The sequence below is a fragment of the Cricetulus griseus genome, chromosome 3, assembly GCF_003668045.3.
Source record: "Cricetulus griseus strain 17A/GY chromosome 3, alternate assembly CriGri-PICRH-1.0, whole genome shotgun sequence".
NCBI lineage: Eukaryota > Metazoa > Chordata > Mammalia > Rodentia > Cricetidae > Cricetulus > Cricetulus griseus.
The window spans coordinates 168,026,435-168,053,929 of NC_048596.1; the positions used below are offsets into that span (position 1 = coordinate 168,026,435).

At 41.9% G+C, this 27,495-nt stretch overlaps 1 long non-coding RNA gene across 2 annotated transcripts in view; it reads right to left on the reverse strand.

The window, feature by feature from the left end:
- LOC103159710 overlaps window positions 1–27,495 on the reverse strand; it is a 73,843-nt gene that overhangs the window by 39,721 nt on the left and 6,627 nt on the right. Inside the window, exons 2-8 of one of the 2 annotated variants that reach the window (XR_003483388.2) lie at window positions 24,771–25,026; window positions 18,828–18,979; window positions 17,468–17,542; window positions 12,050–15,660; window positions 11,673–11,734; window positions 9,913–10,017; window positions 1,552–1,917 (exon numbers count right to left, since the gene is read on the reverse strand). This is a non-coding gene — a long non-coding RNA (uncharacterized LOC103159710). The remainder of the gene's footprint in view (window positions 1–1,551; window positions 1,918–9,912; window positions 10,018–11,672; window positions 11,735–12,049; window positions 15,661–17,467; window positions 17,543–18,827; window positions 18,980–24,770; window positions 25,027–27,495) is intronic. The other variant, XR_004769254.1, reaches the window with a different exon arrangement.

The window sequence follows — 27,495 nt, forward strand, 5'->3', positions numbered from 1 at the left end:
ATGTGCAGAGGAAGGCAAGTCACCTTGGTAGGCTTTGGGCTGCCCTACAACAGTAGATCTGAGGCTCACACGCTGGTAATCAATTGCTCTGCAATCTATAGATACTGCTTAATATTTGAGAAATGTGATTATGGAATACATGAGCACAAGCCCTAGAAGACAAACCCTAGAATTCGAGGGAAATACTGGGGTCCCAAACTCAGTTTGCTTCTGTTAGGAACCATACCTCTGACTGCAAGAGTGGTCTGAGTTGACAGGGAATCATTGGCCCCTCTGCAACCCACCACAAAAAGTAGTTCTGAGTGAAGAGTCACCAGCATGGCTTCCTAGGTGCAAGCCCAAGTGTCTACATAAAGATGCCAAAGGGTCTGAGAATGTGACTGTAAGCCCTCAAATAGTCAAATTGCTTTCCATGGAGAAACCATTAGCTCAATTCTAACCACGGTCCACCCCAGTGGTCCAAAGGTGGGAGTAGGGGGACAGTGTCAGATAACTGGACTCAAGCCAAGCAAGGGGTAGAGGGAGAGCCTCTCCCTTTTCTCACCAAAATCACAGAACAGCCCCACGAAAGGCTCAACTCATCCCCTTGCATCAAGCAGACAGAAAAGGGACCTTGGGGTTCTGGCCTGCTATGATGATCAATCTGAATTGATTGAGCTTGATGGAGTTTAGAATGACCACAGAGGCAAACCTCTGGGCACATCTGTGAATGTGTCTAGAGTAGGTTAATTGAGGTGAGATGCCCCATCTTAAATGTGGGGTCCTGGGCAGGATGAAGAGAGAGAGAAAGCCAAGCAGCATCAGTCACCATTCTCTGCTTCTTGATTTGGGACACCATATGAATGTCCTATATGTCTGCTGCCATGCCTTCCCTGTCACCCCAGGCTGTGTCCCCTCCAACTATGACTCAAAACAGATCCTTCCTTTGATTGCTTCTGTCAGGCATTTCACAGCATCTAGAAAAACAACCAGTACATTTATGGTATCTATGGTAGGGAACAAAGTTCTCACAGAGATGAGACCGAAAGATCTGTCAGCAGACTACACTGATTCATATAGCAACCTTTTATTTGTTACACCAAGGATTGAACCCAGAGAGTCATAAAGCCCAGGAAAGTGCTTGTCCCTGAGCTACTCCCCGGCACTCTTTCCACAGCTTTATTTTGAAACAGTATTTTACTAAGTGGCCTACATTGGCCTGGGGCTCACACTACATACAGTCTGGTCAGGCCTTGAGCTCCGGATACTCCCGCCTTAGTCTCCTGAGTATCTGGGATGCAACTGAACCCCAGGCCTAGCAGGTAGCAAGAAATTTTACAAAAGGTCAGTAGTGCCCTTTAAAATTGTCATCTAAAATGTAAAAGTAGAACTAAGTAAGAATTATGTTGAATTGTTTTCAGCATAGAAAACTATCTAGAAGACTTTAAAAGCCCTTTCCAGTTCTGGAAACCAGTAACAGCCAAACAAACAAACAAACAAACAAACAAACAAACACAAGCTAGCCACAAGTAGGACTTCAGAAATCATGGTGTCCACATAGCTTATACTCACAGCAGCCTCCTCCGTTCTGCCCAGTGGAGCATGCTGAGGGTTTACAGATGTGTGTTTCCTGGTGTTGTGTAAGCAGCACCTTCCCAGGCCAGCCTTCACAGTCCAGTACCAGCAGAACTGTCATGCTGTGTAAAAGGCTTGGGGCAGCTGCTTTCTTCAGAGTAGCAAAGCTATGCACTTGTCTGAAGACCAGGAGCTCAGGCACTCGCTCAGTATCGCTGAGTGTCTCAACTTGAAACAATAGTTAGTGATGCTTCAGCATACTGCTTCCAGGACAATGCAATCTGTTGCTCAAATGTTGGGGTTTCTGGTGTCTTATCTGGAGAAGCCCCTCAAATCCCTCTGGCCTTCAGTTCCTTTATGACTCTAGGAATCAGAAAGGGCAAGGATCGAAAACGAACACAGACAACATAAGGGATGACCCTATCCATTACCATTTTCTCTCCTCTGCAGTCCAAAAAGGCTTTCGAAGTCACATACTCCATTAAAGGTGAACGATGACTTAGCTGTAAGGACATCAGGTCAGCTGCTCAACACAGGGCCACAGGCAGCAGCGATAAATGCCACCAGGATGTGGAATCTACTTCCTTTGATTTTATTCCCTCTGCCCTCGGACCATTTTTTGTTATTAGGAACTGTGGGGACTTTTGGGAGGGCAAGGAAGAAATGTCCTATGACTTTAGTTAAAATTGTGTATCATACTGAAAATTCTAGAGTCACGTGGGGCTGCTTTTTTATCTGTGTTGTTGTTCTGTGAAGAGGGTGTGTGGTATGAAGAACATGGAGCAGTTGGGAAGCTGACCACTGGGATATTAGATGTCTTCCATTCCTATTGTATCAGAAGGAAATAAAGCCCATTGTTCAAATTACTCCTTTGCCCTGGAGACAAGGGATGGGTATGTGGCAATGATGTGACCCAGCCTCAGGCTACTGTACACCTTGATAAGTAGACCTAGTCCTAGGGCTGCTTGTGAAGAGCCCACTCCAAAATGACAGCACTCAATACCAGTAGCAACTGCTTGGTGGGTGGCTGCAAACACTGGGTTTCCACCTCTGCTCAGTGTTGACAGGAGGTAAGCCAGATGGATGACCTTGTGGATTGTTCCTGCCTCTGAGGTACCAGGCCTTTGACAGTGACCTTGTGCAGGTGGATGGTAGGATGTAGAACTCTGAGCTACCTCTCCAGTACCATGTCTGCCTGCATGCTGACATGCTTCCTGCCATGATAATGGACTAAATCTCTGAACTATAAGCCAGCCCCAATTAAATGTTTCCCTTTATAAGAGATGCTGTAGTCACGGTGTCTCTTTACAACAATAGAACACTGACTAAGACACTTCCTTAGGGGAAGTTAATACAAAGTGCATGCTACCCAGGTAGCAAATGTCTGGCATACATACAGTAAATGCCCTACCAATAAGAGATTTTATTATTAACACTTTAAGTCAACCTTCTCTGTCCACAGGCACTCCCTATGCAACCCCTATCTATGGTTGGAAGCCAAGCTTGTTTGTTTTCTTTTATGGCAGCATTAAAGATTGCACCCAGGGCCTTTGACATACTAGGTAAGAGCTCTCCCACTGGTCTATACCCTACCCTTGGAGTTCAAGCTATTAACAAGCACAGGAATTTGAAATTACACATTGATTACAGTAAGGTGATTAGATTAAGAATTATTTCCATTGCATTAAAACAGACAACCTAATGAGAAGCAAAGACCCCATCTACAGGCTGTTCTTTGTTCTCTTTCCTGGGGAAGCCTGAGTCAGTCTTTAGGGCCTGCCCTATCCTTTCCATAGGGAGTGTTTATTGAGAATCCATCCTGCTTCACATACAGCACCTTAGAACAGCACTTTCCCAAGGGCTGGAACCTGCTCCTGAAGCACATCCAAGTCAGGAGAAGGAATGGAAGTCACACAAGCCTTTGAAACAATGAGCTAAATGTAGTGTCACTCTGTGGCATGTGTGTGTGTGTGTGTGTGTGTGTGTGTGTGTGTGTGTGTGTAAGAAGAAGTGAGATAGAGGAGAGAGGGAGAGAGAGGAGAGGGAGAGACAGGTGCAGCCAGTCCCATGTTTACAACTGTCCAGTTCACATATGTCTTTGATACCTTGTCTCTCTTCTTCAGTGTCTGTTCCGGTAGACACAACATGGCTGTGGTGTTCAGAGACAAGATAAGGGGTTGGTCTGTTGGTGTTTCATCACCATGGAGATAATGCTCAGAGAGACAGAGGGATAGAGACAACCACCTGAATGTTTTCAATACTAGACAGTCCTGGATAAGGCATTTTCTCCCAGCTCTGCCCCTGCCCTTGTTTCCTGAGTGTTCATAGGGTCTCACCAAAGCTTCCCCATGGCTGGCTATCCCAGTGCAAGCACTCCTAACACACTCCTCAGCTAGAGTGTCAAGTCCTGGAGCTGACCACTCTTCACCTGCTATGATTCATTTTTCTAAGAACACATTGATCTTCCATGTTCTAAAGCAGAGCTCTCTACCTGCGTGTCTGCTTTCTGCTACAGACTCAGAGTCCTGCCTGGGAGCTTCGGCTTTCCTACTTCCCAGGTCCATACCTGTTTCTCTATTACTTATGTAGCTCTAGTATTCCCCAACTGTTGCCTTAAACATGGCCATTTACTTAAGTGATAGATCATTATGATATACTCCCCATATCTAAAGCCAATGGGAACCTGTGTAGATTAGGAAATGACGCCCCCTCCCTACCTCAAGATGCTTTGTATTTGCTGGGAAATGATCCACAATACAATGCCCTTGTACAATGGCTGCCACAAAAAAACACCCTCTAAGGACACCAGGAAAGAACATTCCCGGGGATTAAGCCATTCAGTTAGTAATGACACTTACTTGTGATATTTTGTTTATGACCTTACAAAGTTTGCCTGAAGTTCAGAGTGCAAAGCTAGCCACAGCCAGAGGCCAGGCAGTGGTGGTATACACCTTTATCCCAGCACTCAGGAGACAGAGGCAGATGGATCTTAGTGAGTTCAAGGTTACTCTGGACTACATGAGAGTGAATCAGTCTAAAAGAGAAATGGAGCTCACACCTTTAATCCCAGCACTAGGGAGGTGGAGACAGGGGTAATATGGCTGGGAGGAGAGAGGAATATAATCGGAAGAGAAAGGAACTCCTTGCAATCTAGACAGTCTGAGGAGCAGTGCAGTTAGGAGATGCAATCAGAGGACATGATTACCCCTTTGGTCCAAGCATTTGTAGAGGTGAAAACTCTATACTGTGTGGCTGCTTTGCTTTTCTGAAGCTTGAAACCCAGTATCTGTCTCTGGGTTTTTATTATCTGTGATACATTGACTAGTGAGATATGGACGGCTCTTTAGCTCTTCTCAGATAGGACTGAACTATATGATGTATATTATAACCAACTTAACTGCCACACACATTAAAATAGCTTTGCTTCTATTGAGACTAAGATGAATTAAGTTATTTTGCAGGGTTGGGTGGTAGTGTTTGACTGGCATGCATGATGCCCTGGGCTTGATTCCCAGAATTACAAAACTACACACACACACACACACACACACACACACACACACACACACACACACACAGAGGGGGGGGGGAGAGAAGAGAGGGAGGAGAGAGAGGAGAGAGGAGAGAGGCAGGGGAGAAAGAGAGCAATGAACATTACACAGACATAAGCATGTATTAACATCTATAGATTTATTGAGTGATTGATGTAATTTATTGTATGTGTGTGGTTGTGTACATGTGTACAGGTCATAGGACAACTTTCAGGAGTTGGTTCTCACGTTCCAACTGCTACAGGGCCTCTGGTGTCTACTGCTCTGAGTATTTGGGTGGCTGGCCTCAAGCTTCCTGGAGGAGTTCTGGGATTTCCAGTGCATGATGTTACATCAAGCTTTTTACGTGGATTTGGAAGGATGACTCCTATCCTCATGCTTCTTCTACAAGCACTTTTACCTGCAAAGCCATCTCCTAGCCTCGGGTCTCATATTCTTTACAAAGAAGTCCCTTTCTTCTTGGGAAGTGGAGAAGATTGCAGACATCACCTAATCAAATGGTTGAAGCTAAGAAACACCTTGTGCCCTCTGAAAAGATGAACAGCAAAGAACTCACACTAACTGTGTAGATTAAAAAACTGGGAGGGGGGGCTGGAGAGATGGCTCAGAGGTTAAGAGCACCAACTGCTCTTCTAGGGGTCCTGCGTTCAATTCCCAGCAACCACATGGTGGCTCACAACCATCTGTAATGAGATCTGGTGCCCTCTTCTAGCCTGCATGGATATATGCAGACAGAACACTGTATACATCATAAATAAATAAATCTTTAAAAAACAAAAGGAAACAAAGAAAAAGAAGAACTGGATTCTACAACAGGCCAGGACCCATCACAGACTTCAGAATCACCAGAACAAAATAACAAGACTTTCACCTTAATGTGATCAAAGATACAAAATAACAAACAGAAGGAGTGAGCTTTGATTGGGTCTTTACAGAAGAACTTGCAGTAATCACCACTGAGATCTGAATATGGTTGTTAGACAACTGTATCACTGCTGAATTTCCCCAGTTGACGAATGGAGGGGCAGAAAGTTACAGGATCCCCGAGAGTGAGTGCAAGCAAGTGCAACAAAATGTAGACAGTTCCTGAGTGAGGAAGAATTGAGAAGAACTCATTCATTACTGGGATTTCCATAAGTTTAAATTTTTCAAGACAAATTTTGTAAGAAATGTTTTGGTGGCTTGAATAAATATACTTGTGTAGGAATACATAGGCCTGGTACACTTTTGTCTCAAGATAGGGCAAATCTAGTTTAAAGGATGGATGATGAAATAATCAAGTATTTTCTAGGCCCATGCTGTAAGCAAGAGAATATTGGACATTAATCACGGGGGCCGGTGTGTGTGTGTGTGTGTGTGTGTGTGTGTGTGTGTGTGTGTGTGTCAGGGGCAGAAACAGAAGGGACCATCTAGTTGGAAATAAACAGAGCACTGCATTTGTTTAATCCTCTTTCCTAATCTCTGCAAAGTTATTACATTAAAATTAAAAAAGAAAAAGACAATGAGGATACTACAGATAATAGATATCAAAAGCATTTTTAAGATTTATTTGTATGCGTGTGGGTGTTTGCCTACATATAAGTTTGTGCATCATGTGCATACAGTGCTCTTGGAGGCCAGAAGAGGGCAGTAGGTTCTCTGAAAATGGAGTGACAGTCACCACATGGTGCTGGGAATTGAACCTGGGTCCTCTAGAAGAACAGCCAGTGCTCCTAACTGCAGAGCCATCTTTCTAGCCCCCCTCACCCCAAAAACAAATTTAAAGGAAATCATTACATTAGGCAAAAAGCAGATGGAGAACTGATGAACTAAATCATGTAGATGGAATGATAAAAACTGAGCTCAGTTGTTACGATAAATCTTTACGCCAAAAGCCGCTGAGCCCCACCGCCACGTGTGAGCTTTACGCCAGCCGCCTGCCCGAATTAAGCCCAAATGAATACACAGAAACTTGTATTAGGTTCAATGCTGCTTGGCCAATGACTAGGATTCCTCATCTACTAGCTTATTCTTAACTATCATAAATCTATATATAAGACTTATCTTATCGGACCCCTTATTGGCGTCCCTCCTTGCTGGTGGATCACATCGTGCCATTGGAGCAGGAGCTAAGGGGAAAAGAGAGCCTTCCTGTTTCTCTTTCACTTAAATATGAGTCTCCTTGCTATGTCACTTCCTGTCTGGATCATCACTTCTCTACTACATTTCCCAGAATCCTCTTTGACTCCTAGTCCCGTCTACTTGCTGTCTCATTGGCCAAACAGTATTTTATTTAACAATCAATAAGATAAACATTCACAGTACATTCCCCATCACTCAATGAAAACGAAGGCCCCAGAATCAAGAGCCAGGTGTGGGGGTGGATGAGGGACCAGGGCTAACCCTAGGGCACACTGAGCATCTACCACCTATGTCCAGACAACTACCCCAACAGAGGGAAAAAAAAATGAGAGGCCCCAGAAGCAGGTGCTGGATGAGCATGGGCTGGCCAGATGGGTCTAATGTACTTCAGGATGCCTCTTTGTTTGACACAGAGTCTCAGTAGCCCAGGCTGGCCTCAAATTTGTCATCTTCCTACTTCAGCCTCTCCTCCAGTGTTTACTTTACAGGCTCACGGCATCACATCTTGCCCAGTATAATTTGTGGTTAAATAAGGATTTGATGTTGCAATTATTATTGATCAAGTAAAATTTACTGTTGGGGAAGGTTTCACTACTTCCCTGATCATGCTTTTGGAAAATTAGTTAATTATGTCCTTGTTTCTGTATTTGATTACTTCCTTATGCTCTGTTTCCCCAAGAGCGCCATCTATCTGTGTAGACACAGTATCCTTCATTTCTTGCAGGTTACTGTGGATCTGCAGTCTGTTTCCTACAAGTCCCATTTTCCTGTTTGTTTAGGCCTTTTTCTTTCATATTGGAAGATCTCCTCAAAGAGTCATGCATTCATTAGCTATAATCTGTAAGAGGAATATGCTATTGAAGGAAATTGTAAAGGGTTGCCTCTAAAGAATAGATGAAGAGGGGTGAGGCAATGACACATTTCCTTTATAAACCTCTCAGTGGCACTATCAACTGATTAATCATATTTTCTTTAATAAAAATAAAAATAGAGAACAAGGAAGGGCCAGCAAAATGGCTCTGCAGGTAAAAGTGATTGCCTGAGACCTGAGTTTTCTCCCTGGAATCCACAATGGAAGGCAAAAACTGACTCCTGGGAACTGTCCTCTAACTTCCACACATGCCAGGAAATGCAAGCCCCTGCATTCGAATACACAAGATAACACCACTAGGAAATGCTCCTGCTTTCACACACATAACAACAACACTAGGAAATGAACCTGCATTCATACACACAGGACACATAATAATACCAGGAAATGCACCTGCATTCACACATACATGACACATACACATGAAAACAACATAATGAATTTAAAATATTTTTTAAAGTGATTGAAACACCAGAATATACTACAACTCAAGCAGGTATAGGAGTTCCTTCATGAAAATGAAGGTCTTCCTTCTTGATGGAGTGAAGATAAACACAGAGATAAGGCCCAGATCTCTGTCAAGCCATTCAGACAGTGACTATTGGCAGGGTGGGGCTTGCAGTGAGTCAGACTAAGAGCCTGGATGACAGAAATCAGGGAGCCATGCACTGTAAAGAGAGGGCAGATCTTGCTCAACCCTGAGAGTGAATTCCTCAGTTTGCACCTTGTGAGCCTGACAGATCTCAAGTCCATACTCCAGGCACAGAAGGCCATAGCTAGGATGTATGCAGCTCAGTGTGCTCCCTACCAGGAGAAATAAACTGTGGACAGACAGTTCATTGCCTTGGGCCTGGGGGCACAGGGAGAACTAACCCCACTCTTCTAAAACAGGAAGGAAAGAAAATCACAAGGCAGTTCCCAGCCAGGAGTGCCACAGGCACAGCTTTCCTCCTACAATCAAAAGGGACAAAGAGAGTTTGAGGTGCATCAATCAAGGGACCTTGATTGTCGCATCTACCAATGCGACACAGTGGAAGAGATACCTGTACGCCTGTGAAGCTCAGCACCAGGGCTTGATTTAGTGAGCAGACCTAAGATAGTTTTCCTAAGCCATACAACACAAGCTCTTGATTATTGTGTATGTGACATGTGTGAGTGCAGGCATGCTTGTGCCACAGCATGTGTGCAAAAGCCAGAGGACTACTTTTGGGAATTGGTTCTTACTGCATCCTGCACAGTGTGGTCTGGGAAATCTGTCTGAGGTGACAAAGGAATGAAGACATGGTAGACAGAAAAAAACTGGGATGGGGTGGGCTGGTCTGGCTCTGATGCACCTTCTATGCAGCCTGGAAATTCAGTGAGTTTATGATGTGTAGCATGGTGGAGAAGGGGTTAGCTCTTCTCAGTAGGAGGTCGCTGTAGGGGAGCAGTCTCAGGCTGTAAACATTCTGGAGGAAGCCCTGGTCAGTGGTTTCTTCATACAGCCCACATTCCTACCCAAGCTTTGCCATTTCTCTGAGTCTGACAACACACACACTCACTTAGGACTTCATTGGCAACCCAGAGGTTTGCTCCTTTCACCACTGGCTCTGAGGATCAAACTCAGGTAGTCTGTTTCACTCAAGGACTTTCACCTACTGAGCCAGCCAAAAGCCCCTCAAAGTTCCTTTTGAACATGTGTGTCTTCTATACCGAGAATGAGCACAGTAACCATGCTTTTGGTTTGAAATGAATGAGTTTATTAAATATATAGCAAGTAAAAGAATGAAATAGCAAGCAGCAGATAAATAGAAGAACATTAGACTAGGCACTCACAGAATCCAGCAGGAAGGACAGTCACCTCCAAGCCTTGTACACAGAGGTTGCAGCAGGAGGGCTGGTCGATGAAACCAATGCCGAGCTTAGAGGAAAATTCATAGCCTGAAAGTAGTTACTACAAGTCAAGAGAGATCAAACAAACAAACAAAAAACCAACACCAAAACAAACCAAAACCCCAAACTAGGCATTCAGTCAACATACCCAGGAAAATTTTAGTGTTTATTTTATGTATATGAATGTTTGGGCTGCATCTTTAGGTGCACTGCATTTATGTCTGGTGCCTGGCAAGATCAGAAGAGGGTATTACAACCTGGTTGGTTATAAGCAGTCATGTGGGTGCTAGAAACCAAATCTGAGTCCTCTGCAAGATCAACGAGTACTCTTAACCACCGATCCATCACTCAAGACCCTAAAATATTTAAAAAATTAAAATGCCAATAAATCTCTGGTGTGACAGAGAAAAGAAATACAGAAACTAAAGTTAACTGCATTTGGATTAAGAAAGTAGACACAGGGCTGGAGAGATGGTCAGTGGTTAAGAGAAGACCTGATTCTATTTCCAGCTCCCACATCGTGGCTCAAAACTGTCTGACTCCAGTTCCAGAGGATCCACCGCCCTCTTCTGGCCTTCAAGGGTACCACACACACAAGGTACAGTCTCGAATGCAGACCATACACATAAAATAAATAAAAAATAGACACAGCACTGGTATTGAGGATATTTCTAAATCAAAGTTCTATGTAGAGTTTTACAAAGATAAGTTGAAAATCTTAAGTGAATATTTATCCTCCTTTGCTACAAAAATGAAATTTGTATTCACTCATTGATTCAAGGACTATGCATCACTCAAGGATGAGGAGGTAGCCTACTGAGTCAGGATTAGGATGCTATTATCTGCTCCCCCACAGGAATCTATATGCTACCTACATCCCCCAACCAAACCCTCAGTCAACATTAATACATTGCAGATTCTAAGGCTCACCTGAAAAAGTAAATGTTTAAAATTAAAATTTCTTTTGAAATAGGAAAGGGGATCCACCTGGGTAACAACAAGCCCCACAAGCATGTGTGTAGTCAGTCACTGGTGTTTAGCTATCCTGATGAGAGTAGGCCTGAAGCAGCCAGAGAGTCAAGAACCAAGAGTCTTGGCTTTATCTCATATCAACTTTGTTTTAAGCTCTGGTTTTTTGAGACAGGTCTCTCTCACTCAGGCTCCTGGCAGTCCTCCTGTCTCAGTGTGAACCCCCTGCCCACTCTGCAGTGGTAACAAATCACCACAGCCCTTTCTTTCATATCTGAATCAAAGGCACAGGCCAAGTTCTGCTTTCTTCAGGAGAGTAAGGAGGCTACAGTCTTGTCTTCTTCACTGGCAGTCCCTGCTTGCTGCCCTTGGCTTGGGGCCCCATTCTTTCAGGTGCAAAGCCAGAGGGCTCTGCTGAGTATCTCATCCTCCAACACTCTCAAACCACTTCCCTCACCTCCCTTTTCCACATTTAACAGTCCTCGTGATTACTCTAGGATCTCCTGGGTAATCTGGAGAAATCACCCTGGGCATCTGTAACCTTAGTTCCCTTTGCCATTGGTTGTTAACCATTCTCACAGGTTGTTTTATTATGCAGTACAGGACAGCCTGAACTCACCACCCTCCTGTCAGGCTTGGGATTCATTCACTATGTCTGTAAGAGTATGAACTCCTTTTTATAGAATTAGATGTATACAATGGACATCATTTTAATGAAGAGACTTGACACTTACAACAGAAAATGGAATGGTACAAGGCCAGGCAGTCTACAAATGGAATATTCCAGAAGAACTGTCTATCAAGAGAGAATACAAGTGGAGCTTTAACATTAGATAAAGGAAGAGGAGGCTGCAGAAGTTACTACAAATCAAAGACTTGATTTTCATCTATTTCATATATATATATATATATATATATATATATATATTCAAATATGGGTCTAAGATAAAAACCCAAAATAAATTAATAGTATGGAAAACTATATAGGAAAATGTTTCTTTGCACCCCTGGGGTTACAAAGTTTCCTTATATCCCAGTCCACAAAGCAAATCTTAGTAATGTTAACATAAAATGAAAATATAGGCACAGGGCCAAGGGGGGACATGATTACCTGTATCAGAGACATCCAAACCACAGCCTATAATCCCAGCTATTGGGAGGCTGAGGCCTTCTGAGCTGCTGAGTCAGTTGTAGCCTGAGTGACTGTGTGAGATCCTGTCTCAAAAGAAAACAAAAGTGCTGGGAGTTGTAGCTCAGTGGTAGAAGACTTGCCTAGCATGGGAGGTTCAGACCCCAGCTGTTAAAAACAAGAGACAGCCTTAATCAGTCAAGATCTTTGTGTGGCCCAATGGGGCCATACTACAATAAAATGAGAAAAGACACAACAGTTTAGTTCTCAGAAGAAATGTGATGGCAACAAGTATGGAAAACCACAATTGAACCCACATGCAAGGAAGGTACTGCTGTGTGTGTGTGTGTGTGTGTGTGTGTGTGTGTGTGTGTGTACACGTGTGTGCGAACATGGGGGAAGGCACAAGAGACTGGCTAACAGTATACTCTGGTGGCCTTGAGGAGCTTAACCCCTTTGAGCCTCAGTTTCCTTACATAAAATAAGGCTAACAATACACCTTAACTCTTTTGTTTGTTTGTTTGTTTGTTTTTCTGTTTTCGGAGACAGGGTTTCTTTGTGTAGCCCTGGCTGTCCTAGAACTAGCTCTGTGGACCATGCTGGTCTTGAACTGACAGAGATCTGCCTACCTTTGCCTTCTGAGTGCTGGGATTAGAGGTGTGTGCTACCACCATCTGGCTATACCTTAACTCTTAATTAGGGTAGAGATGGAACGAGTTACCAAAGTTATTTTGAACAATGCCCAGCACACAGTAATGGTGCAGTCCGTGATGATTCACAGTTCTGTGTTACACGCACAGAGCCCTGTACCCATCCATGCCCACTCAAATGCTTAGGAAGATGTTCAGCACAGTATCATTTCCTATGGCAAAACTGAATTACTCTGAATGGCATTGGCAATCAACAGATAAATACATTTTTGTACCTGCACAATATGTACTAATGGTTATAAAAAGCACTCCCATCAGGCCAGTGAGATGGCTAATCTGGGAAGGAGGCTTGTTGCCAAGCCTGACACCAGAGTTCTATCACTGGGATTTCCATAATAGAAAGAGAGAACTGCAAGTTGTCCTCTGATCAACACCCCAATACACTTTGGCATGTGACCACTCCCTGAAAACAAATGTAACAAAATTTTTAAATGTGAGTGATCTGAGGCACCATTATGATCTATAAGCATAGACCAACATGTGTATGTATATAATATATACCCAGAGCAAGCTGGCTGGGTGAATGAGCTGATCATCAAGCTTCAGGTTCAACTGAGAGACCTGCCCCAATAAAAATGGTGGGAAGTGATTAAGACGACATTTTATGTCAACTGTCAATCTCTGGCCTTCATACTCACAGATACATACATATGCACACCACATATATACACATGCACATGCAAAAAAACAAGACCAAAAGAAAAAAAAAACCTATTATCAAAGGAGACTAGCAGGCAGGCAGGCAGAGTTGGGAAAGGGTCTAAGGAAGACTTTATCAAATAAAGTATTTTTTTAAAGTAAACATGCATTGTTTTGAAAAATGCTTAAAAATTGATAAAAAAAAATCACGATCACTTTGAATAATCCAAAATAGACACAGGAACAATGGAAAATCAACAGAAACTTGTGACATTACTTATTCATCTTGTGACTTTTATTTTTCTGAGGTTGTCAGTTTAGTCAAGGGCTCTCAGGTTCTTTAAAGTGGCCTAACAATGTCAAAATCAGGCACCTTTCAATGAGAAACAGTCTACAATAAGTGTCTCAATTCCTTGTTTCCACTGTATATCATATTTGGGAAGTTTTGCCTGCCTGGGAAGGTAATGTTTGCAAATTTAAAACATGGCCCTTCAATATTACTTAGCTGACATAAACAAATTAAAATAAGACCAGCTTAAGCCAGTTGTGTTTATCAACCTGATCCCCTTTGAAAATGAGAGGTGAAGTCAAATACCCTTTAATACTATTTATTAGTGGAGTAATATAATACATTTTGACAAGTTGAGCAGCTTTAATGGGCAGCTGTTAAAGTCTCTACAGGGCCTGTTTAGAATGAAAGAGCAGTGAGAGACAGTACCATAACTGGTTCTCCGAACAGCTCAGCCATCAACTATATCCTAACCAAGTACTTTTTATCCAGCTAATTTACAGAGTGAATCCCTCAGGGTCTCCAGCATCTACACTGCGGCTCATTAGAACCAACAGCTAACTTTTCTCATTGTAGCACAGAAAGCATGTGTGCTTAAAATATAATTAAATGGAAAACAAACAAGCTCCTTATTTCCTGACAGTCTCAGTATTTTTAAATTGACAAAGGCACGAACTTATATGCGATTGTTTGGAAAGCAGGATGAATTTCAGCCACTTATGGCAAGACATTTGCCCAACCGTTCATCCTGCATGCAATTAGGACGCTAAAGACTTGGGCTACGAGTTCCTTGTGGGAATTAAACTTGCAGGTCTCTTACAAACGCATAATGTGGTAAGACTTGCTGTCCAATGAGGTGTCTTATTGAAATGTCCCAGGCCGTTTCGCTTGTCACAGCTGTCCTTTCAGCCGCTTGCACTCACAGTGTATAGCTTTCATTACGAAAATAGAAATTTGTGTCCTAAGTGCCGTTACATTACTAATGCTAAATATTTAATTCCCTGGGGTTCCAATTATGGTTGAGCGCTGGCAACACTGATTCCACTCTCTAATAACAACTGTAAAGGCAATTGGAGCATTTTTCAATTAATTAAATACATAGTGAACGAGTAACCTCTTGTCATTTTGCCCTCCAGGACCTGAGCTAATTGCTGTAGAATAAAATGTTTTGAAAATTAACTGATATTCTGGGCTGCACACAGTTATACCATTAAATTACAGTTTGCACAGTGAAGTTTGTCTTCTGATAGTTACACTCCATGGTCTGCAGCTGTGAGAAGGTACCTGGTATTATGGGGCTTAGCAGGGCCTCCAATTAGGGCCAAGTTGAAAGTCAGCATGGCCTTTCAGAATCCATCAGCATCAATGATAGTTTGCTCTGCTCACATCACAGATAAGCGAGATGGATTTCCATAAGGAAAGTTCCCCAGACTTCACAGAGAGCATTTACTATCCAGCTTCAACACTCTAAAGTGTGTTCAGAAGGATCCCTATCATAATTATATTCACACACAAAAACTAAAGATTTCCATTGCTTTTTTTATTTTCCCACATGACAAGGTTGCTAATTGAATGTCTGGGAAAGGCCGCCTTTTGAAATACTTTCTTGCAGTTTCTCGTTTCACCCTAGAACAACATCATAAATAAGCCCCAAAGTGATGTCTCAGCTGAGAGGAATGAATCATAAAAGCAGACGCCACATTTAAAATAAACCTTTTTCTGAAGTACAATGAAATTCGATTAAAGAGCTGGTCTCCTTGCAGCAAACATCGCTGACAGGTGTTCCTTAGCTCCGGCTCCTCATTGGTCATAATCTGAAATCCATGCTGGGAAGCGGATGCCCCTCGCAGCTGTCTGTCTAGCAGGGATGATCCCCTAAACAGGTTTCACTGAATTAGTCTCTACAGAAGCACTTCGGCTCGGGAAGGAAGGCACTGAAAGTGAAATTAATCACTCTGGGAGAGAGGGAAGAAATAATAGAGAAAATTTAATCATTTCCATACCAATCTTTAGGGTTTAAATCTTTAATATTTCTAAGATTATAGTAACATCTTTGAGAAATGAATCTTAATTACAGGATTAGCATGGAAGTACCAGTCAGTTAATATAAATAGATCAACCTAAATTGCTGATCTCTTTTAGACTAAAGTGGATAATGAGGACTTTTTAGAATTCTGAGGTTGAGCTGACTTCTCAAGAACTAATGCCAAGATCATTGAAAAATACACATGGCCACACAGAAAAGAAAACTATAAATTCTTTGAAGGTTTATTGAAATACTAATCTATATGGAGTGTAACATCGTAATAGACCACTGGTTTGATATATTCTATCACTAACAATACCTTTTTGGTTGTTGGGGACCATTAAACAATCTTAATATGATAAACCACTGAACCTGTAAATGAGGCCCCATTGGGATGGTTCAGTGGGTAAAGGTACTTGCTGCCATGCCTGATGACCTGGGCTCAGTCCGGGACCCAAATGGTGGAAGGTGAAAACTGTCTCCTACAAGTTGTTACACATTTCTGTTATGGCATTTATACATCCACACACATGAACATAAACTAATAATATCAAATCCAGATATTCAAATAATTACTTGCCAAAGGTATTTTTTCCCAGACCCTCAAAACTATATTTTAAACTGAAAAGTAAAGAGAATTTGCACTTTCAATATAAATGGTTCAGATACTGTTTGTATTGAGAAATATATCAGGAGCTGGGATGTAGCTCAGTGAATTCCTGACTAGTATATATGAGGCCCTAGGATCAATGCCCAGCACTGAGGGGGGGAAAAAAGAAAGAAATGGATTGAATTTTATTCACAAATGATCATGTTCCTAGTTTTGAAAAATGATTTTATTAAATGACTAATAATATAAGGCTAAAGCTCAGTGTGGTGGCATACACCTACGATCCCAGCATTTGGTAGATGGAAGCAGGAGGTTCTCAAATTAAAGGCCAGCCTGGACTGCACAGGAAGATGCTCTCTCAAAACAACAAATAAGCAAATATATGGCCCAAACAAACTAAACAAATACCTAAATTCTAAACACTGTGACTATAGTAATCATTAAAGCCAGTGTAGAGTACCAGTGTTCCAAGTTATTGGGCCTGGGTAGCCAGTTGGAGTTAGTCATTACATCCACATGAACAGTTTTCATTACTGTCCAGCCACACCTCCCCTTGGGATTCCATACCCTTGGATCAAGTTCCCTTTCCCTCTTTCCTCCTGTGACCTAGCATACCACATGTGCAGCCCATCTACACAGTCACAACTAGGCCTTACCTGTTACTCAGCCACACTAGTAGTTTGAAGCAGTAAGCAAAGCCCATGGGCATTGAAAGCAGAGGGCCCAGGTCCACCTGAAGCTGATAGCTGTGGTTTGACCTGCAGCCAATCTCTTGATTCTAGCTCAGAGAAAAGGACAGCTTAAATCCTCAGTGTCTGAAGACTTGAGGAGACAAGTCACCAAAGATGCTAGAGCAGGTGAAAAGGAGCAGGCCTATGAATGCCTGAGGGTTCCAGCCTAAGGGCACACCCACCAAAGCTTCTCATAGTGACCATGTCAAGAACAGGATGGGGTGTATAATGCATCCATAAAGCATGCACAGCAGAGAGGGAAATCAGAGCTACCATGGGCCTTGCAAGACCTTTTTAGGAATTAAAGCTTTACATTTAGTTCCAACAGAGTACAAGTAGAAAGAAGGTCTGTTTGGGATTTGTAAGTGAAGGAGGAGAGCTAATGATGTACTCACTGGTAAAACACTTGCCTAGCATGCATAAGGTTCTTCATTCCATTTGCCAACTCCATAAAGAAAGATAACAGGGAACTGGCAAGACAAATAAAGGCATTGTTTAGTACACACACCTTTTTGTACAACCAGTGTCAAAACTGACTTTCTTATTCTAGAGTGTGTTCAACTAGCCCCGTATCTGAGGCTTACCCAGAGCTCGACTTCCCAGGTTAGGATGAGTTTTGCAGGAGGCTATGGGACCTCAACAACAGAGAGGAGGAGCCAGGGCAAGTTCCCATCCTGCCACTTGAGTGGTAAAAACAAAACAAAACTCACAGAACTGAATGGCAGTCTTTAACACAGTGCTTGCAAATGACCATTCCACATCAGAGTCCAGTTCTATTACCTGGTCTCCAAGCCCTCAAAGCCCAGGACATAAGAGATCAACAGGCAGGGCCAGGAGAAATACCCCTGGCAACAATGGATGGCACAGAAATGTCAGAAAGAACTAAGACAAAAATGATACCAAGTCCTCTAAGGGACTGAGTTTCACAGTACAGCTTATACGGATGATCCTGAGTTAGGGTCAACATTTGTGAGACTCCACCCATTATTTCAGAGGTAGATAGGCTCTCTTAGCAAGATCTAAGCACCAACAGCCCCTGCTAATTCTTAAGACTTGGCTACCCTGAAAAGCCTCTCCCTGAGGGCTGCAGATCATAGTGGTTTGGGTGTACTTAGATAGTTTTATGGTTAATGTACTGCAGTATAAATAAATACAGCTTAGTGTAAGCATCTCTGCTGAAAATATGTATGCAATAAAATGACAAATAAAATAGGTCAATAACTAAGCCCATAGTAAATAGCTCAGGCATAACATTAGCATGAACTAAGATAAACCAGTCTTCTTCAAAACTGATGATAAATTTATTCCCATTGGAATTTCAAAATGAAAGTGAACTTACACACACTCCAATTCAGGTGAGAAGAAGTCTTAGGAAAGCAAACACAGCTTATACATTTGTGTGCTCAACTAACCTCTGCACTGTTCTGCTTCGGTGTTCTATCACAAAGACACAGTAGGTGTTAATAACCTGTCCCCAGCACAGCTGTAATTTGCAAGCTGCTTAAATGCCAGGTAAGCACAAGGACAGACAAGGGTCTGAAGTAGATACTGTACACTGATTTTGATGGGAGCTGGAGCAAAGGCTCTTGGGTAATAGTGTCTTCTTTTGGTTGAGTTTAATAGCAGAAGACAGTGGCTGATCTGAAGAAACTTGGAGTAGGAGATGGGAATATAGGATACCTCTGTTCTCAACACCAAGAACATTCTGAAAACCTCCAACTCTCCTTCCCTGAGCACCCCAGAGTTTAACCTTACCTTGTACCTTTAAGACAACTGCAAGATGAACTGTTTGGTTCCAAATCTTTGTTTTCTTGACTCTCTCTCCCATGCTCTGTCTTCAAGGTAGAAACACTGCTAGAGTTCACGGCTTTGTTTTGAAGTTTTAATGTGCTGTTAGATTCCTGTCACTGTAATGAGATCCCAGAGAAAGGAACTTACAAGGAGAAAGTGCTTATTTTGACTCATGGTTTTAGAGGTTAAGTCCTGAGTGGGCTCACTGCCTTGGACCTATGGTACACATTCACAGCAGGAGGGCACAATGGAACCAAACTTCTTACACTGCAAGCCAGGGAACAAAGAAGAAGAGACCAGAGTCCCACAGAGTCCTTTAAGGTCATAACACTGATGACCTCCTGGCCTGCAATCTCACAGGTCTGTGACCTCCCAATAGTACCATCTTGAAGCCAATGTTTTACAAGAGGTCTTCGGAGAACATTTCAAATCCAAACTGCAGAAACTGTGGAGAGATTTTCACACATCACAGAATCATAAACTGGGGTGAGGTGTACTGTCAAATTACAAGTCTCTAAATGCTTTGTTTTGTTCCTACTTTTTCCTTTTGTCACAAGTTTATTGTTCTTAAAAGCTTCTTTGTAATTTTTACCTGGCATACAAAGAACTTGGAATCACCCCTGAGAAGTAAACTCTGGAAAATAAATGACTTCTATTCAATCCGAGGTCCCAGAGAAAAATGCTACCCCCAATTTGGAGATAGGTAGATAGAGAACAATGACTGTTCATAGTAGAGACCTCTGGGAAACAGGCCCACAGTAGGAAAACCCAAGCTGGGACTGGCCAGCTGCTTGAGTCTTGCATTCAAATTTGGCCAGGAAGAACTAGGAGAATGCAGGCAGCTGGAGCCCATGCTGTTGAAATGTCTCTCCTTGAGCTTCATCAAGCTCCAGAAAGCCAATACTGGAGATAAATCTTCCTTGGGCTTCTGGCAGGGGGAAAAAAGGAAGCACTGTGAAATATGCCAGAACATTCTATTCTATTCTGTTACTACTAGGATCTGCCCAGTAGAAGAGTTTAACCTAGTCTAACCTGAAAGGTTCCATCTGTCAGAGCCCAGCTGACCCAACGTCAGGCTCATCTGAGCTCCCACAACACCCAGCTCTGGCCATCCTGGCCCACTAAGCAGAAATGGCAGGGTAGGTTCACAGAAGGCTGCAGCGTGCTTCCCCTCCTCTCTGTACATCCCTGAAGGCTACAGTTCCTGTTACCCTGCTCTTCACCCCAGCTGTCAGGAGGAAATTACAGAGCACTGCAAGGAGCAAAAGCGCACTTTGAACAGCTAGAGCTGGGGCCAAATGCAGACATTTAAAGCTAAGGGAACTACCGTGGCCTGAGTGATCCTGTCACCTCCAAAGCTCTTGTGTTGGAAACGCAGTCCTCAATGGCAAGAGCATTTGGAGGCGGATCTGAATGGGAAGATGTCATGAATGGATTAATGCTGCTATAAAAAGAGCTTGAACGAGAGTGGATTCTTCTTCTCCCTCTCTGCCATGTGAGGACAGAGCTCGAAGGCCTTCACCAGCCTCAGAACCATGGAAGTAAATCCTCTTCCTTCCAATTACTCATCCTGTCACCCTGTTATAGCAACACAGGTCAACTAAGACACTGCCCAGACAAACAACTCCAATGGATCTTCTTTAAGAGGGTGTGTGAGGACAGAAGAGAAAAGCAAGCAGGGAGAAAAATCCCAAAAGGAACAAAATACAGATGCTAGAGATCCAAGAGAAATGGAGGTGTTTTAATGTGTGTATCAGACCAAGGAAAGCCTTCTGGAGCAAGGAGATTCTGCAATATAAACTGCCAAAACTAGAACACATGGAAAAATGGCTAAAAACAAACTAACAACTTGAGCATGAATCCCAGCACTCAGGAGACAGAGGTAGGTGGGTCTCTATTTTCAGGCCAGCTAGCACAACATAGTGAAACTATGTCTATGGAAGAAAAAAAAAAGCTAAAAGAAGTGTTATAGAGACCATAGAGAACATGGAGAGATGTATAGGTAAAAACAAAACAAAAAGCTTGGATCTTTAGATTTTAAAAAAGGAAGAATATTGGAAAGGAGAAGTGAGGATGACAGAGGACAGATGACACTGTTACAACAGTGACTTGATGCCTGGGTTACTGGGGCAGGAGAGATGCAATGACAGCTGAGGAAGAGGTGGCTCAGGGAGGAGACACAGGAAAGCAAAGTTACACACCTATGCCCAGGCAATGGAGAGTGCCAAGGTGAAGGGAAGTGTGCCAGGAGCAAGCATCTTTGAGGACCAAGATGGAGCCCAGCAGCAGGAGCCAGAGACACTATGATATGCACACAGATGAGAACTGTAGGCTACAAGTTGTCAAAAAGTCCCTTGGATTGCTAAACAACCAGATGGCATGGGGTCTCGGATAAGACCATGCAGACAGCAGATAGGAGGACATGTCCACAGCTTCCCAGAGGCAAAAAGCTAAGAAGGCAAACATTCCCTGTGCAACAGAGGAGAGACAGGGCTAGCAGGATTAAACCAGACCAGGAGGGATTGTTGAAAAGTGAATGGAGCATTTTACAATATGAAAGAGGAAACTATGGTAAAACAGGCTGGCCAGAAAGGGAGCCTATTCCTATGAAAATGTGGAGCTACCAGAATCAATATTATCTACCAAATATAAAATCATGAGTATTTTAGTTTTAGTGTGTATTATAACCACTTTGATTGAGTCTATGACTATTAGTAATTTAGAAACAATTCGGCCATTTTGAAGACACAGACTGGTAATACCAGATCTTAAAGGCTGAGGCAAGACAACCAAACAGCAGGAAACCTGAGAATTCTTTGTCAAACTTGAAGAAGTAAAAAGATGGGTAGGGATATATCCTAGTGGCAGAGTGCTTGCCTAGTATATACTGGGGAAGGAGGTTGAAATTCTTCTTAAAGGGGCCTATGTCACAACAAAGCTCCCCAAATTGATGGCATTTCCCAAAGGTTCTTAAGCACTCTCTTCTGACCTTGTACTTACAAAGCAGTGGTACATACACACTTATTACCCCAAACAATTTCTTCCTTTCTTCTTCTTTTTTTTTTTTTCCAAGACAGGGTCTCACTATGTAGCTCTGGCTGTTCTGGAACTCACTCTGTAGACCAAGCTAGCCTCAAACTCAGATTTGCCTGCTTCTGCAGGGAGGGAGCCCAGAGTCTCTTAGAGGCTAGGTGAATGCCAACTGCACTGCTCTATCTCAGGCTCACAAACCCAAACCTATAAATTCTTGTAAAGGACACCTCATTTCTGGTGAGTTCAGAAAAACACAAGTAACTGTTAAATAGAATGCTGTCCAGGCAGACACTTCGATGCTTCAAGAAATTTAGCTAGACCCGTTCTCACTCTGGTAACCTGCAATCTTACTCCAGTTTGTGTCCCTCTTGATGGTGGCTGTCCTGCTTCCCCAGGTCAAAACACAAACCTGACTGGCCCTTGGTCTCTTTACCCAATGCTTCTTCATCAAATTCATCATCACTAATGTCTCTGTCTCCTGAATTCTAAGTTCTAATAATGTATTACTGTGTCCACTCCTTGTTATTTGACGTTTTTCCTTGTCTATACATCCCAGTCTAGAAGCATGAGTTAAGACTGTGATGTCTTCTTTACTGGTAGAGTCCCAGTCTCTCAAAGTACTATGACTCTGGATAGATACTCCAATACATTTTTCACAAATCAATCACTGCACTAGCCTCAAAAGGTTTGTGTGTGCATCTCATCTTTTAGCTTGTCATTTATTAGAGCAAGGAACATTTAGTTATCTTATTTTTCTTACATAATGATGGGTATAACCACATTAGGCTAAAGACAAAGCCACTGAAAGACAGGGGGTAGCCTAAGCCTGGTTCCTCACTCAATAAAGTCAGAAATTTATAATCTGGATTCTGGGAAGAATCACTGGGTCTAATTAATTACACCCAGTGTTTCTTAGAAAGAAAAAGATTGGGCCGAGCTTAGTGATGCACACCTTTAGTCCCAGTATTTGGGAGGCAGAGGCAGGCAGAGTTCTAGGCCAGCCTGATTTACATCTCTGAGTTTTAGACCAGCCTGGTCTACAAAGTGAGTTCGAGGACAAGGACAGCCAGGTGTCACATTATATGTTATGTAAAGAATTACATCGTATGAAAGGAAATCAGAATAACAATCACTCCTTAAAATTCTTTTCCATGGATCTTCTTCAAAATATCACATATTGCTTTGCAAGATATTATCATGTCTCAGTAAGTAAAATTTAACTGAGTATAACTCCCAGAAGGGCTGGATGGGAATGAAAGCTATTTTTATCCATTAAGCATTGTGTACATTAAAGTAGCTACATTATTTAGGGACCATATACCCAAAAAGGGTTACTTTTCACTTTTTAGTTCTTTCTTTCTCTAATAAAGTGCACAAGATGAATTTTTTTCCTTTTTTTATTAGGAAATTATTTTTATATGTCAATCCCAGGTCCCTCTCCCTCTCCTCCTTCCCTGCCCCCCCCCAACTAACACCCTACCTATCCCATACCCTTTCTGCTCCCCATGGAGGGTGAGGCCTTCCATAGGGGATCCTCAAAGTACAAGATGAATTTAAAACACTTTCTGTATGCCCACCAATCTGACACCATGTGGATAATTCTGCAGGTGAGATGGAGTGGCCAAAATGGGAGTCTATAGATCGAGATGTCACAGGTGTAGTCTTGGTGTCCAGTCTCTGTTAAATCTGGAAAACTGCCCCACATTTTCTGGAGCAAACTGTGAACTTTGCAGCAACAGTGTGTACATCTTTCCACACCCAGGAAAATTTACCAAGAAAAGAAGAGAGATGATCTAAAATATATACCCAGATTCTGAAACAATGTGTTCTTAACTACAAATAACTTAAGATAGCTTACATGTTTTAAAATCATTAACTAATATAGTTGTTATAAAAATATAGATACCTTTCTTGCCTTGTTTGCTCTTCAAAACTCAATTACAGTTTGAAAAATAATCACCTATAGATACAGGTTAACTACACAATTCCACTAGTGACTATACATCCCAGGAAAATATACTTATATTCGCACACACACACAGCCACATGACTATGTATAGCAGCTTTACCTGTAGTCATCAAAGCCCAGAAAGAACTATGACACCCCAGCCATGAAGAGTAAACTGTGGCACTCCTATGCTTTGAGTTGCTACAGAAAAGGTGGTGGTTAAAATAGACACACACACAACCTGAAGCTTCATAAAACAAGCCAATCCCAAAGATTACCTGATGTCCTTAGACAACACTCACAGGAATGGAGGGCAGACTAATGGTTACAGCAGTGGGGGGGGTGAATAGTCATGGCCACAAAGGAAAAAGACAAGGTTTTTATGGTGATGGAAATGTTATCTTGATTATTCAATATCAATAATCAGGCTGTGACATTAAATATACTGCATACTATTACTGGGAGAAACTGGGGAAAGTGTTCAAGAAAGGTAGTTATTTTGTATAACTACCTTTGAATCTACAATTATCTCAAAATATAAAGTTTAATTAAAAAAATTAAGAAGGGGTGGCAGGAGTGATGGCACTCAAGAGGCAGAGGCAGGCAGATACCTATGAGTTTGAGGCCCACTTGTTTTATATAGACAGTTCCAGAACAGCCAAGGGTATATAGAAGCACTGTGTCAACCAAAAAACAACAAAACACACACACACACACATTGATACTCCCCACTGGCCCCCCAAAACGAGGGAAGTGTTCCAGCTACTGAATTTGCTTTGCTATGGTGAGCTCTATGCTTTAGAAATCACTCCAGGGCTTTGAGTCTTTGTATCAGCTATGGAGGTAGATGAAATACAAAACCCATAGCAATTTCTGCACCAGTTGGCATCTTGAATGTCCTGGTTCCTTGCCTGGTAGATGCATACCTTCCAGGTTCCTGCCAGTAGGGTTGGAGGCATCCTCTGTAGACTAATTCTTCCCTTTTCTACTGATGCTACAAAGGCTGCTACAGTGGGTGCCCAGACAGCAAGGAAGTAGGTCACAGCTACCCAAAGGTTGAAGGGATGACAGCCTTCTTTACACAAAGCTGATGTTCCCACACAAAATGAGGGCTCTGCCAGGTGAGGCAATTTTCTTCCAGAATCTGAGCTGCACTGATATATTTGTTCAGGAGGAAATGTCCTATTGGGGGTGGAGGGGGAGTAATAAGAGAATTAAAAGTTTATGTGGATGCCTAGCATCTTTTTTCTCCCATAAGTATAATAGAGGCAGGCGGGAAAGTGATTTTGAATCTACCTAATGATATCTAGAAAAATCACAACAGCAAAAGAATTTTTAAAACTTCTCCAATCATCAATATTCATTTAATCAAATAAAGACATTTTAGAACAAAAAGAATTAACATAAAATTTATTTGATTTTCCCTATTTTTTGATTAAAGCAGCAAATACACAATAATCCTCTGTAATATTAAGCATTTTTAATAAAACTAGTGATATGGAAGTGCTTTACCTCCTGCACAGCAACTGAAGATTGGAGCTGGGAGAATACTATAAACAGCTACCCCCAAGCACGCCAGAATCACTGAACAGCGTGCTCCATGTCCTTTGCATCTAGACGGAAACAGATCTCAGGAAACCCAAGAACATTGGCTGATTCTAAAAATAATAATTATTTGTCATGATCATTGTCAGTCCTTAATAACTTGTACACCACTGACTCCAACTTAACTTGACCATGCCGCTTCATAGTTGGGAGAAGATAAACCACTAATCAACTGTGAATACTAACTGAAAATGCTACCTTATGGAAACATTTTAATACCTTAGTAATGGGGTGAAGTGTTCCATCTAACTGCTACTTTAAAATGGTTTCCATAACAAAAATGTCAGCCAGGGTACACGGCATCTTTGCAAACACTCAAGGCTCTAGAATGAATAAGTGACCAAAGCTCCCCTGCAAGGGGAGGTATAATTCTGCAAGTTGTGGAGGTCATATGGAAAATAGAATTATATGCTAATTTGTTCCTATATTAAGTTATCATAGAAAGTCAGGTGAAACACAGTAAAGTGAATTCAGGAAAAAAAATTAAGTAGATTGGTATGAACCATGTCAAAGTAAACCGTCTTAATACAAACAAGAAAGATTTTGAAAGCAAGGGTCTTTCTTCCTTTATTATTTCTAACTAGACCTATATAATCATATGCATAATTTAAAAACAAAAATGTTTTCTACAAATAGTTCTTCCCTAAAGAACTGGGGCAGGATTTCTTTTATGAGAGAGAAATAGAATAGTGTCTAATATTCAAGGGAATAATTTTCTTCAAAAAAACAAAAATGAAACAAATTTCATTTTCACTATTTAAATTAAGTTTACAAATATAATTTTCCATGCATTGTCAAATGAAGAAATACACACTAAGTAATGGGGTTGTAAGTTACTGCTATAATGCTTTATTTTACACCAAATAAACCAAACTACAATAGAGGTGGTTTTGTTTAACAAAGAGTGGTCTGAAGAAAAGGTACCTTATGTAAAAAATCTAGGGAGGGAAAACTATCTTTACCCTTAAAAGATGTAAATCTACAAACTATAAAAGCAATATAAACGGCTGGAGACTTCAGGCTACCAGTTCCAATGGCACATCCCTCAGATTTCTTTATTTCAGAAGTCCCCTTAGAGGAAGAGAGAAAGAGCCTGAGGTGGGGGTGGTGATGTAGAAATAAACCCTTAGGCTCAGGAAGTTACAGGTAGAGCTTTGCACAGAGCACCCTGTTTACTGCAGGGCACAACAAAAACAGTGACAGAGGCCACCATGACACATCTGAGGCAATTCTTGGGGAAAATGTGAAACAATAATTCTGTGTTCTCAAGCTCACCCTTTCTCCACTTGGACATTGGTTGAATTGTCAATCCCCCCGCCCCCTACATTTCCAAGGCCAACTCATAAGGAAACAAGTCAGTTGGCCAAACTTCCCTTAAATCAAGTTGTTTTTAATTTCTAAAAAGATTTTATATATTGATTTTATGACTTACGTTACCATAAAATAAGCTAGGATCCCATGAAATACCATTGGGTTATTGTCTTTGAATGTGTCTTTCCCTGGTAAACATTACCAGCTTAATTTACCACACTTTCTCCCACCACCACTGGAGCCATGGAGATATGAGTCAGACCTAAAATCTTTACACATTCTGATGTATAGATACGTGGTATCTATTTCTTGTACAAAGGATTTTATGTATTGGCATCTTAGTCCATAAAAAGTCTAGGATCACAGGAAAGAAGGGAACAAAATCTGACAAAAATGGAGGTCTGCACTGGTGTCTAAAAACCAGCACCCAGGGGATTAATCTTCACTTGCAGAGAAAACAACCCAGTGTCAAGACAGAGGTGGCCTGCCATGAAACACTGTGCGTTAAATACTACAACTCATATGAAATGTCTGAATACAACCCCATGTCATCTCATCTACAGATGGCTGTGTGTACACCTTCACTTTAATGTGAAAACTGTCAAAATATTAAGCCAGTCAAAGACAACATCAAACAAAACAGCAGCTACTCTATGACTAAAATGAAGACAGAATTAGACTTGAGAAGAACCCTAAAAACCAAGGGCCCGGCTAGCATCAAGACTCCAGTTATCA